Source organism: Bison bison, unplaced genomic scaffold (genome assembly GCF_000754665.1).
Source record: "Bison bison bison isolate TAMUID 2011002044 unplaced genomic scaffold, Bison_UMD1.0 scf7180017864200, whole genome shotgun sequence".
Lineage (NCBI taxonomy): Eukaryota > Metazoa > Chordata > Mammalia > Artiodactyla > Bovidae > Bison > Bison bison.
In genome coordinates, this window is record NW_011494772.1 from 2,573,157 (window position 1) to 2,586,401 (window position 13,245).

The 13,245-nt window shown below is 33.2% G+C and overlaps 1 protein-coding gene across 1 annotated transcript in view; it reads left to right on the forward strand.

The window, feature by feature from the left end:
- ROBO1 (roundabout, axon guidance receptor, homolog 1 (Drosophila)) overlaps nt 1-13,245 on the forward strand; it is a 1,299,652-nt gene that overhangs the window by 325,498 nt on the left and 960,909 nt on the right. The gene's annotated exons all lie outside the window — the stretch shown is intronic.

Below are 13,245 nucleotides of genomic sequence, written 5' to 3' on the forward strand. Positions count from 1 at the left end.
CCAAACAGAAAATGAAGCCAGATTGTGGTGTCTGTGGGAAACTACTATAGTTTTGTATGTCTGGAGTGAGTGGAGAAGGGAGAGAGAGGGCAAATAGCAGGAGATGGGGAGATGGGGCTGAAGAGATATATTTGGTCCAGTTGATTGTAAAATATAGTGAAGAGTTTCCATGCCATACTAAAGGGGGTTTATGCATTTTGAACCAGTGGGGAGCATGACTTGATGTCATTAATATTTCCCTCCTTGAAAAATCTCACAGCAGTGTGAAAGATGGCTTGGATGGGATTCAGAATTGAGACCCTGGTGTTGTAGATACAGAGTATTGAACAGATTTTCCCCATTCACTCCCCATACCTGGAATACCTTCTGTCTTTCAGTTCAATACATTGGAGTCCTAGGTACGTTTCAAAGTCTGCTCAAATGTTACCTCTCTGTGAAATCTTCCTAGATCTTTTGTCCATCAAAATATTGTCTCTCTCTCCTTGTCTCCTTCTCTCACTTTCTCTATAATCTTCCTTCTAGCTCTTGCATTAGAATTGATATATTTAGGCTATCTCTTTAACTAATAATGAACATAAAAAGGGATAACTACTCAAGAACTATTTGCAGAACTGGATATTTTCAGTAAGTGTTTAAAAGCCAGATTTATAGTAAAATCTTAAAATAGTATATTGATATAAAGAGGAGAGATTTTGGAAACTATGTATGTGAAATTAACTCTAAATCTTGCTAATATTGTAATCATTAAGTTTGTTTCTGTTGTCACTTCATCAGTTCTCTTGTGTACACTAGCTGTGGAAAGAATTTTCTTTTGTGTCAGATAATTGTTGATTTTAGAAAACAAAGACAAAAGACAAGTGCTTTTCAATTTACTTAGTACATGATGAAGAACATAGGCATGCCTAAAAAGGGATTATGATATTAATGCTTTCTTATAAATTAATTTCTGTTGGGTATTTCGATACTTTTTCTTGAAATTAGGGGAAATGTGAATTTCACACCAATATATTCTCCCTAGGCTGCCTTACTCTGAAGCATTTTTTCTAAAATTGAAGGGTGAAAACAAGTATGTAGGACTCTACTGACTTATGGTAACTATCAACTGTAATATTCTCCAGTATTAAATTTTGCTGCCTTCACTTTGTAAACCAGAATAATTACTTTATATAAGTCTTTTAGACATATTTTTCCAAGGTCTATTAGTTCCATACTTAGAAGTGATTAATATTTATGAGTTATTACAGATGACTTTTTATTAAAATATAGTTGATTTATAATGTGTTGATTTCTGCTGTTCAGCAAAGGATTGAGTTGTACATATATATGCATTATTTTTTATATTCTTTTCCATTTTGATTTATCTCAGGATACTGAATATAGTTATATGTATACATTGTAGAACTTTGTTGTTTATCCATTCTATACATATTTGTTTGTGTGTGCTAACCCCAAACTCCCAGTCTACCCCTCCCCTACTCCCCTCCTTGGGAAACACAAGTCTGTTCTCTATGTCTGTGAATCTGTTTCTGTTTCTTAGGTAGAATTTCACAGATAGCTTTGCTTGTGTCATATTTTAGATTCCATATATAAGTGATATCATATATTTGTCTTTCTCTTTTTTTTTCTTAGTCTGATAATCTCTAGTTCCATCCATGTTGCTGGAAAAGGCATTATTTCATTTCTTTTTCTTTTTTTAGCTGAGTGTATTCCATCATACATATGTACTACATCTTTGTTCTTTATTCATTTGTTGATGGACATGTGTTAGCTATTGTGAACATGCCTCTATGGATATAAGTGTATATTTATCTTTTTGGATTATAGTTTTGTCTGTATATAGGCACAGGAGTGGGTTTACTGGATCATATGGTAATTCTAATATTTATAAATTATTATTTAACAGGCATGCCTAACCAAAACATTCTTAATGTATTATTTCTAAAAAATATTTCAAAAACACAAATGCATTTTTTCTTTCACCCATCTAAGCATTAAGACACTGATGATATAGATGTGGAAAACTGAACAGATTTTTTCATTTACTCTTCTGTCTTTCACTTCAATCTGTTGATAGCCTTGCTATCCTAGTGACCCACCTAGGTTCTAAGCTCCCTGAGTCTGCAGTGACTTAATAATTGATGCTTAAGTTAGTGATTTCATAGCCATTTCAAATATTAAAAAACAGCTGCAGGCATCATTAGAATTCACCCAATAAATGAATTATTTTCGTCTACTGGTTATTAAATCAAGCAGCAATCACAGGAACCAAGAGAAAAAAAACCTAAATCGTTGAAAATTTTTATACATAGCTAAATATTTTATCTTAATTTAAATGAAAATGAAGGATTCTGATCAACATAATGTAAGTAAATGCATGATTATAATTTGGGGTGGGGAGGAAATAACTTACTGTCCCTCCTTCCTACAAAATTGAAAATGAACTATTGAGTTCCCTTCACTGGATTCTACACAGATGGTTAAGAATTCACATCAAGCAATTTGACATCTATACTTGAAGTACAAATTGCTATAGGTCAGAATATTTTATTTAATATAGATAAAAAGATTTTACAATATACATATCCCAATTTTTAATTATCCATATTTGATTTAAAGAATACCATATTTTAATATTACACATTTAAATTTCTAAAAGTGCATTAAGGGAGAAAGATATTCTTTTGTAATGAATTAAAAAAATATACTACTATGTTACTGTTAATACTAATTGGAATAGATATTTTGGTTGTCAATATTCAGAGCCTTAGAATATCAAGACTCTTGAAATTGGATATGTCTTTGACTCATAAATTATCCTCCCAAGAGTAAAAAGGAATGAATAAAAGACAGATATTTAAATTATACATTGATATAATGAAATATTAAAAATGTTGCTTAAAAGACAGGTATAAATAGTTTATACAGCATTAAGTATAATAAAACATGAGGGATAGAGAGATAGAAAATAGATGTTCCAAATTTATGTCTGTGCATTATATTTACATTTATTTCAAAGACTGGAAGTTTAATAGTAATTATGCTTATGAGGCTTTTTAAAAAAATACCTGTGATGGATTCATTTTGATATTTGGCAAAACTAATACAATTATGTCAAGTTTAAAAAAAAAATAAAATTTTAAAAAAATGGTAAAAAAAAAAATTTCAACTACAAAAAAAAAAAAAAAGGGTCACAACTTAGTGACTAAACAGCAACAAAAATTTTAAAAAGGTATCTTTTACAAATACTTCCTAGAATAAATCTAAAATGAAATGTGCAAAACTTTTACAAAGAAAAATAAAAAACTTTCTATTTTAAAAAAAAAGTATTATTCAAATTTGCTATACAGGCATGTGATTTTAAGTATAACATATATATTTACTGAAGTATGACATATATATGAAAGCATACAAATCCCAAGTGTATAATTTAGTGACTTTTTCACAGTAAACACAATTTGTGTATTCAATAAATAGAACTTCAGTGGTTCCCCAGAAGTGCCTCTCATGCCCTACTCTAGTTACTAACTCCACTAAACATAAGAACTATCTTAATATTTATCACTATGGATGAGTTTTGCTGCTTCTGCATGTTATAGAAATGAAATCATATGATACATATAAACTCAACATTATGTGCGGGTGTGAGTTATCCATGTTGTATGTAGTATTTTACTGTATGAATGTATCCAAACTTATGCATTTTCCTGTTATTAATCGTTTGTGCACTTTTTGTTGTTGTCCTGTCACTAAGTTGTGTCTGACTCTTTACAACCCAATAGATTGCAGCAAGCCAGGTTCCGCTGTTCTTCACTGTATCCTGAGGCTTGCACAAATTCATATCCACTGAGTTGGTAATGCCCTCCATCATCTCATCCTCTGCTGCCCTCTTCTCCTTTTGCCTTCAATCTTTCCCAGCATCAAGATCTTTTCCAGTGAGTTGGCTCTTTGCATCAAGTGGCCAACCTGTTGGAGCTTCAGCTTCAGCATCAGTCCTTCCAATGAATATTCAGGACTGATTTCCTTTAGGATTGACTGGTTTGATCTCCTTGCAGTCCAAAGGACTCTCAAGAGTCTTCTCCAGCACCACAGTTCAAAAGCATCAATTCTTTACCTCTCAGCCTTCTTTATGGTCCAACTCACACATCCATACATGACTACTTGGAAAAACCATAGCTTTGACTATATGAACCTTTGTTGGCAAAGTCAAGTCTCTGCTTTTTAATTCACTGTCTAGATTTGTCATAGCTTTTCTTCCAAAGAACAAGTGTCTTTTAATTTTGTGACTGCAGTCACTGTCCACAGTGATTCTGGAGCCCAAGAAAAGAAAATCTGTCACTGCTTCCACTTTTCCCCCACCTATTTATCATGAAGTGATGGGACTGGATGCCATAATCTTAATTTTTTGAATGTTGAGTTTTAAGCCAGCTTTTCACTTTCCTCTTTTACAGTCATCAAGAAGCTCTTTAGTTCATCTTTGCTTTCTGCCATTAGAGTGGTATCATTTGCATATCTGCGGTTGTTGAAATTTCTCCCAGAAATCTTGATTTTAGCTTGTGATTCATCCAGCCCAGCATTTGCACGATGTATTCCACATATATGTTAGTTTGGGCCTGTTAGCAATCTAGCTTCTTATGAACATTCTTGCAAATTTATTTTGATTATCTTATGTATAAATTCCAAGAGGAAATATACTTTTTAAGTCATAGGATGTGTCTTTGACCGGCTTTGATAATTCTTATGCTACTTTTTGTCAGCAAAAATGAATGGAAAGGAGGGAAGGGAAGGATAGAAAAGGGAAGAGAAGGAGGAAGGACCAGAAGCTGTTACCTATGCAGACGTTTGATATTTATATTACCTTGGGCAGTATTAACAGGTCATTGACCCCTGGCTTGTCATTTGTCTCAGTGTCTCATCTGGTCTTTCTTTCCTGATAAATTGAATAAAACTGATGACCTTTCATTCGTATCTGTTATAAAGTATATCAGCTTTCATTGCTTCTCAGTCTGATCAATTTGATCTCACTTTGAATTTTATGAGCAGTAACTAACATGAATGGAGCAGTCTGTGCCAATGTTATGATTTAGAGATTAACGATGACACGTAGATTAATCATTATATTGCATACTTTAAATGCACAGAATTAGTATCTTTATACTAAGACACATCAAGAATCTAGAATAAGAAAACTCAAGAGATTTTCCCTAATCAGAAAATCAGGGTACAAGACAAAAAAGGTGATACCAATATGTCTAATAAGAGAGAAAAATAAACACTAAAAATCACACTACGGGCATGGGATAAAGTTTTAATTTTGAAAGCTAATTTTATAACCCCAAATGCTAAAACCATCTTTTTATAACTACCCTGACTTTTCACAATGATTCTTCTGATACCAGGAAACTCAGCCTGAAGCTTTTGGAATGATCAAAATTAAGAACATGATCTTCATTTTTGTTGGCCCAGATATCTGCTTTAACACTTCAAACACTCTTTTAAAATATCTCACACTGTATCAAAAATACCTTTCCTTAGCCACAAAGAAATCTGAGAACTCCGTCAGTCAGCAAGCCCATATGTAAGTGAGAAAGAAATGTGCTGCTTAGTTTACATGACAACCTACAGATCAAAGCAAAATAAATAAATAATATTGAGTTTACTAAGTCTTCCAGTTCTTTGGGAGTAAACACTGGATATAAATACATTGAAATGAAACACTGAAGATACTGCAACTATCCATGTTGAAATTAGATAGAAAATATAAGTCCCTGGCAAAGGGGAATTATCATTTTTAGTATAAAATGTTAATGTTCATCAAAAAGTACAAACCAAACATAGTACAGATTGGTAGACTAAAAATAAAAGGATTTGCCCATTGTTGTAGAAATATATAATTGCTCTGAAGGATAACAGTTTTCTAAATGCAAGCTAACCATAGTTCATCTGTTTCATTTAATATTTTTAAAATGGCATCTTACTCATTAGCACATATTATTAGGACTTAGTTCAAATGAAATCATCATCTATAGGAGAATATTAAAAGTAAGTTTTTTGTGTTTTTTTAAACTGAAAGTTGTTATATTTTCTTTACAATGGTCCAATATGTTTTCCTAAAATATAGATTTATTTTTAACTTTCATGTCAAGTTTTACAGTGGTTGAAATCACCATGAGTTCTGATTTGCACAATAGTTTCTTCCTTTCTTTAGGCTTCAGATTTTAGAATTAATAAGCTTTTTAAAAGTAGTATTTTAAGGAGGAATCTCCTCCCCTCAGAGAAATAAGCTCAGGGAAGTAGTAAAAGTTATGTCAAGGAGAGTTCAATTACCTTACATTCACTCTACTCTTGGCCTACTTAGGAGCTCTCAAAAGAAGGGCAACCCTCTGATACAAGTTTAACAGGAAGTTTGTTCCATTTAAGAAGACATTCACAGTGTCAGGAAGCCAGGATTTTGTTGAAAAAAAAATAGTATTATAAGATGCTTTCAATCAAATTCCTTTATTCAATTTGGTCACTATTTTACACAGGTTAAATTATTATTGTTCCTTCTAGAGACTCAATAATGTCAGTGGTTACTATAATTCTGTGTATATATATATTGTCATTCCTAAGTGGATTTAACCTCAAGTGCTATAAAAATTATTTTTTGTATCTAAATAAAAGAGAAGAATAAACTTGAAGAAGAATGTGTCTGCCACTCTCATCAAAATTAATAGGAGGTGTTCCAGATTTTAAGAGGAAAAAAGTATATGTATGATTCAAAACATTATTTTTTTCTTAATTATAATTGATTGAGATCTTTGAAATAGATTTAGGTCTAGAAAATTGTTCCATTGATATTTTTAATGAATTTTTATTGGAGTATAGTTGCTTTAAAATGTTGTATTAGTTTCTGCTGTACAGAAAAGTGAATCAATTACACGTATACATATGTCCATTTTTTAAACATTTTCTTCTCATTTAGATCACCACAGATCATTCAGTAGGGTTCCCTGTGCTAAACTATACGTTTTCATTAGTTATCTATGAAACTAATTCGTTTTATACACAGTAGTGTGTATATGTCAATCCCAATCTCCCAATTTTCCCCACTCATTCCTTCCCTCTTAGTAATCATAACTTTTTTCTCTATTCATCTGCAAATCTATTTCTGCTTTGCCAATAAGTTTATCTGTACCATTTTTATAGATTCCACATATAGGCAACATTATATTTGTTTTTCTCTTTCTGACTTACTTCATTCTGAATAATAATCTCTAGGTTCATCCATGTGTCTGCAAATGGCACTCTTTCCTTTTTATGGCTGAGTAATACTCTATTGTTGGAGAAGGCAATGGCACCCCACTCCAGTACTGTTGCCCGGAAAATCCCATGGATGGAGGAGTCCGGTAGACTGCAGTCCATGGGGTCGAGAAGAGTCAGACACGACTGAGCGACTTCACTTTCACTTTCCACTTTCATGCATTGGAGAAGGAAATGGCAACCCACTCCAGTGTTCTTGCCTGGAGAATCCCATGGACGGAGAAGCCTGGTGGGTTGCAGTTCATGGGGTCGCACAGAGTCGGACACGACTGAAGCAACTGAGCAGCAGCAATATTCTATTGTTAGGTTCCTTGGTAGCTCAGCAGTAAAGAATCCACCTGACAATTCAGGAGATAGAAGTTTGATCCCTGGGTTGGGAAGATCCCCTGCAGAAGGAAATGGCAATCACTCCAGTATTCTTGCCTGGAAAATTCCATGGACAGAAGAAACTGGAAAGCTATAGTCCATGGGGTCACAAAGAGTTGGATATGACTTAGCAACTAAATAACAACAAATATTTCATTTTATATATGTACCACATTTATCCATTCCTCTGTCAAAGGACATTTAAGTTGCTTCCATGCGTGGCTATTTGTATATAGTGCTGCAGTGAACACCAGAGTGCATGTCTCCTTTTGAATTATGGTTTTCTCTCAATATATGCCTAGGAGTGAGAGAAATTAAGGAAATAATCCCATTTACCATCACACAAAATAGCACAACATACCTCAGAATAAACCTATCTAGGGAGATAAAAGGCCTATATTCAGAAAACTGAGGTATTGGAGAAAGAAATCAAAGATGATGCAAACAGATGAAGAGATATACCATGTTCTTGGAAGAATCAGTATTGTAAAATGACTTTACTACCAAAAGCAATCTACAGATTCAATGCAATCTCTATCAAATTTCCAATGGTATTTTTCACAGAATTAGAACAAAAAATTTGCAATTTTTATCAAAACACAAAAGACCACAAATAGCCAAAGTGATATTGAAAAAGAAAAACCAAACTGGAGGAGTCAGGCTACCATATGACCCAGCAGTCAAAACATTTTTAAAAACAATAAAAAAAATATTACTGTAATGATTTTATTTTACCTAACTTTTATTTTTAGAATGCATTAACTTTTAGGAAAAATTTTAGATTTAATATCAAAGTGAAGTGAAGTCGCTCAGTCGTGTCCGACTCTTTGCAACCCCATGGACTGTAGCCTATCAGGCTCCTCCGTCCATGGGATTTTCCAGGCAAGAGTGCTGGAGTGGATTGCCATTTCCTTCTCCAGGGGATCCTCCTGACCCAGGAATTGAAGCTGGGTCTTCTGCACTGCAGGCAAATACTTTACTGTCTGAGCCACCAGGGAAGCCCAATAGCAAAGAGAGCGCTTATTCTCTGCATTTCAAACCCAGTATAATAATGTATAGCGTATTTAAATTATACATGTGTTGATAGTATTTAATCAATCAGGATTCCATTAATGAACCCTGGTTCATCATAAATATTTTAGCATTCATCTTTTAAAAGTACATGATTCAGTAAGCAGTGTAGCAGTAATTAGAAACTTTTTGGAGGGAAATATATTTTGAGAGATGGACATTGAACAAGTATGCTCTTGTTTCTCTTACTCAGACTGTGATTGGAGCTAGAGGCAGTCATTAGTAAGCAGCCAACAATTCTCTGCAATAGAATTAATTCAAAATAGTTGTCATGGTTTTCTCACATCAACTATTTTATTTCCTAACATATTTTAAAGTGTATCAAGATTAGGACTGTGTACTAAATATATGAAATATTTTTCAGAGTAGAAAATTATCAAATTAATAGGATGGTTTAATTTCCATTTAGGTGTGAAATCCTTCAGACAGTTAAATGTTCTGAAGTTTATTTCCTACTCTTTTGACAAAGTTATCTCAACCTATTTCACACAGAACCCATAAAAATATTTATATAGCCACCAGGAATAAAGTGGAGAGAACTTGGAGTATCTATATGCAATTTGGTAAAAAAAATATTATATAATCTTGATATTATTAACATAAAGATAAAACATAAAAATTAGAGAAGTGCTAATATTGAAATTTTATAAACTGTACAAATACATTTTTTCATGACAAATGAGCTTACTTTTAAAAATATATTTTAGTATGAATTATATACATATATATCCCTAAATTAGCCATGAGAAATTTTAGATACATTTTGATAATGATCTTTCCAAACTATCATAATCACTATGAACAAATGTTGAATGAATCAGTAAATGGTAGCAAAATGTAGTTGAATTATAATGTTCTGTTAATTTCCAGTGTACAGCACACTGATGCTATGTATATATGTATACATATATATAAGCCAAAATATTATACATAATAGAATGATCAAGATAGTTTGAGATTAATTTTTGAAAGCTTCATAACCTATAGTCTTTTAATGAGTTATTCCATTTTTTTACTTTTGTAATATTATAGAACACTTTTAATCCCTAAAAATTATAATTATTAATTTAAAAATTACATCACATATCAAACTTTGACTAATTGTGAATATCAAATGCCACTAAGGTAGTAACAGGAAAAAAAAAAAAAGAGTAAAGGGGGAAAAATGAGAAAAAAGAAAGAAAAGTATACCAATTAAGAAAGTCTACAAAAGCAATTACAGGAGCATCTGGCATGTAATAACAATAATGAAATAATCATTTGTATCTTGTATTTAAGAAGAAAAATTAGATAAGAACAAAGTAAATCAAAAGAATGCTATATAATTTACTGAAATGCTTACAAAAAAGACTTCCAAGTAAAAAGTATCAAAGCTAAAAGACACAATTCAATAAGAATTGATGCTATATGAATAGCCAGTTCAGAGAAATATTTGACCCCCAAAATGTTTATTTTTTAATTGCCACGGCAATATTTATTGGGATGTTGTCAACAAAATTTTCTGACTCCAAACTGCATAGTTCATGAATTCAGTGCCAATAGGCTGTTTTGTATTTGGTACAAGGAGCTTCCTTTCTTAGCTGAATGCTCATCAACCCTGATTCTTTTACCCCTTCAAGCTGCTGAATTGACCTTTATCAATAACTGTAAATTAGAATAGACTTTGTAGCTTTCAGGATTCTCTCTCATGAGTCAAATTCTTTGACCAAGAGCCTGAGGACTGTGATGAGCTTAGACTTTGAGCAGGTCTAGCTTTATATCCTGGCTCAGGAAGCAACATCATAGACATAACCATAAACTTTGTGAATATAGCTTGTTTGTGACATTATGTTTTAAGGTAAACCAAAGTCTCCAGTCATTGTCTAGATTTTAGCTTATGGGAGTGTATATAGGCCCTCAGAAGACAACATTAATATTTCCCCATTACTTTATGTAGTAACTTGGCATGTATGTATTCCTGTTTTCATTTTTTAATGTCATGTTCAGTTCATTTCAATCGCTCAGTCATGTCCGACTCTTTGCGACCCCATGAACAGCAGCACGCTAGGGCTCCCTGTGCATCACCAACTCCTGGAGTCCACCCAAACCCATATCCATTGTGTCGGTGATGCCATCCAACCATCTCATCCTCTGTCGTCCCCTTCTCCTCCTGCCCCCAATCTTTCCCAGCATCAGGGTCTCTTCAAATGAGTCAGCTCTCTGCATCAGGTGGCCAAAGTACTGGAGTTTCAGCTTCAGCATCAGTCCTTCCAATGAACACCCAGGACTGATCTCCTGCAGGGTGGACTGGTTGGACCTCCTTGCAGTCCAAGGGACTTGCAAGAGTCTTCTCCAACACCACAGTTCACAAGTATCAGTTCTTCGGCACTCAGCTTTCCTTATAGTCCAACTCTCACATCCATACATGACTACTGGAAAAACCATAGCCTTGACTAGACGGACCTTGTTGGCAAAGTGATGTCTCTGCTCTTTAATATGCTGTCTAGATTGGTCATAACTTTCCTTCCAAGGAGCAAGCATCTTTTAATTTCATGGCTGCAATCACCATCTGCAGTGATTTTGGAGCCCCAAAAAATAAAGTCAGCCACTGTTTCCACTGTTTCCCCATCTATCTGCCATGAAGTGATGGGACCAGATGCAATGATCTCCATTTTCTGAATGTCCGGTTATTGAAGTGTAATGTATATACACTGTGGCTTCCCTGGTGGCTCAGAGCGTAAAGTGTCTGCCTCCAATGCAGGAGACCGGTTATTGAAGTATAATGTATATACACTAAAGGTCACTCTTTTAGTCATATATTTCCATGAGTTTTAAAAGATAAAGTAATGTGATGATCACCAGAATGAAGACAGAATAGTTCCATTACCACAAAAGGTTTCTTTATGTCCTTTTGTAGTCAATCTCCCTGGTAAACTTAAATCAGATAGATTTCTGTCCCTATACTTTGACCTTTTCTAGAACATCAATAAAATCAAGTTTTATAATGAGTAGCTCTTTCTTTCTTCCTGGATTCTTTCATTGAGTGTAATGCTTTTAAGATTCATTCATGGTGTTACTTGTATCAGTGGTCATTCTTTTTTAAATTTTTGATGTGTTATTCCATTGTGTGGGTATGCCACAACTTTCTCATCTAGTCATGACTTAAAGGATTATTGTTATTTTTCATGACTGAGGTGGTTATAAATGAAAGTGATATCAGTTTTCACATACAGTCTTTGTATGGGCATATGTTTTCTTTTCTCGGGTAAATAAGAGTGTAACTGCTGGGTTTAGGATGACTAAGTTTAATATCAAATGAAATGGGTAATATGATTTAAACATACTGATTTTAAATTTTGCATTTCCAAGAACAATGTATCAGAGTAAGTACTGCTTAATAATGATAACAATGGCAGCAATTACAGCAATAATGACAGTCTTATTGAGTGCTTATTTAGCATCTTCCAGGCAACAGGCAGTATGCTAAGCACTTTATGTATTTTTAATTCATTTCATCCTCACAGGGATACATAAAATGATTATTATTATTATTATCTTTATTTTAAATGTGAGAAAATAGAAATCCAAAAAATGTTATATAACTTGTCCAAGTTGTCAGCCTACAAGTGGTAGAGCTGAGATTCTAACCTAGAAAATCTGGCCATTGGATTGCCTTCCCTAAACACGATGTCCTACTGCCTTTTCACTTACTGGTTAGATAAACACTAGGAATAATACAGTTCATCACTCTAAAGAAAAATTAAAGAATTCTAAAAATTTAAACCAATATAATATTGTAAAGTTTAAAAATAAAATAAAATTTAAAAAAAACAGTAATAGAAGAATATAAATTAAAATAGCATTAAAAAAAAATTTGTTCTTAAAGCATTTTGTGCAGAACATAAACTGAAAAATTTAGCATCCAAGAACTTGAAAAAAATGTCAGTAGTACATACACACAATAACTGTTCTTATATACAAGTTGCCTGATTTTTCCTGCATTTACACAATCCCTTTGCCAAAGGGAAATTGTTTTTCTTACACGGATGTAAGTTTTAGATTGAATTGTTGTTGTTCAGTCACTCAGTTGTGTCTAACTCTTTGCAACCCCATGGACTGCAGCAAGCCAGGCTTCCCTGTCTTTTACCATCTCCCGGAGTTTGCTCAAACTCATGTCTATTGAGTTGGTGATGCCATCCAACCATCTCGTTAGATTGATTGTAAAGGGTCTACAATGATAATCAAAAAGGAAATTAATCTCAGTTTTTGAGAATAAGAAATGACATTGAAAGACTCCAATGCACAAACAAAATTCTATTTACTGTGAGAAAGAAATAGAACCTGACGTTTTTATCATATAAAAGGAGAAGGACATAATAGAATAATTAAAATAGGCTTTATATTTTTATTTGCAGATTACATTACATAAAAGTCCTCATGACATTTGACAGACACTAAATAGTTTTGAACCTTTATGTTGCTCAGGATTATTAGTTGTTATATTTTTATTAATTATTTTGGAAAAAAATT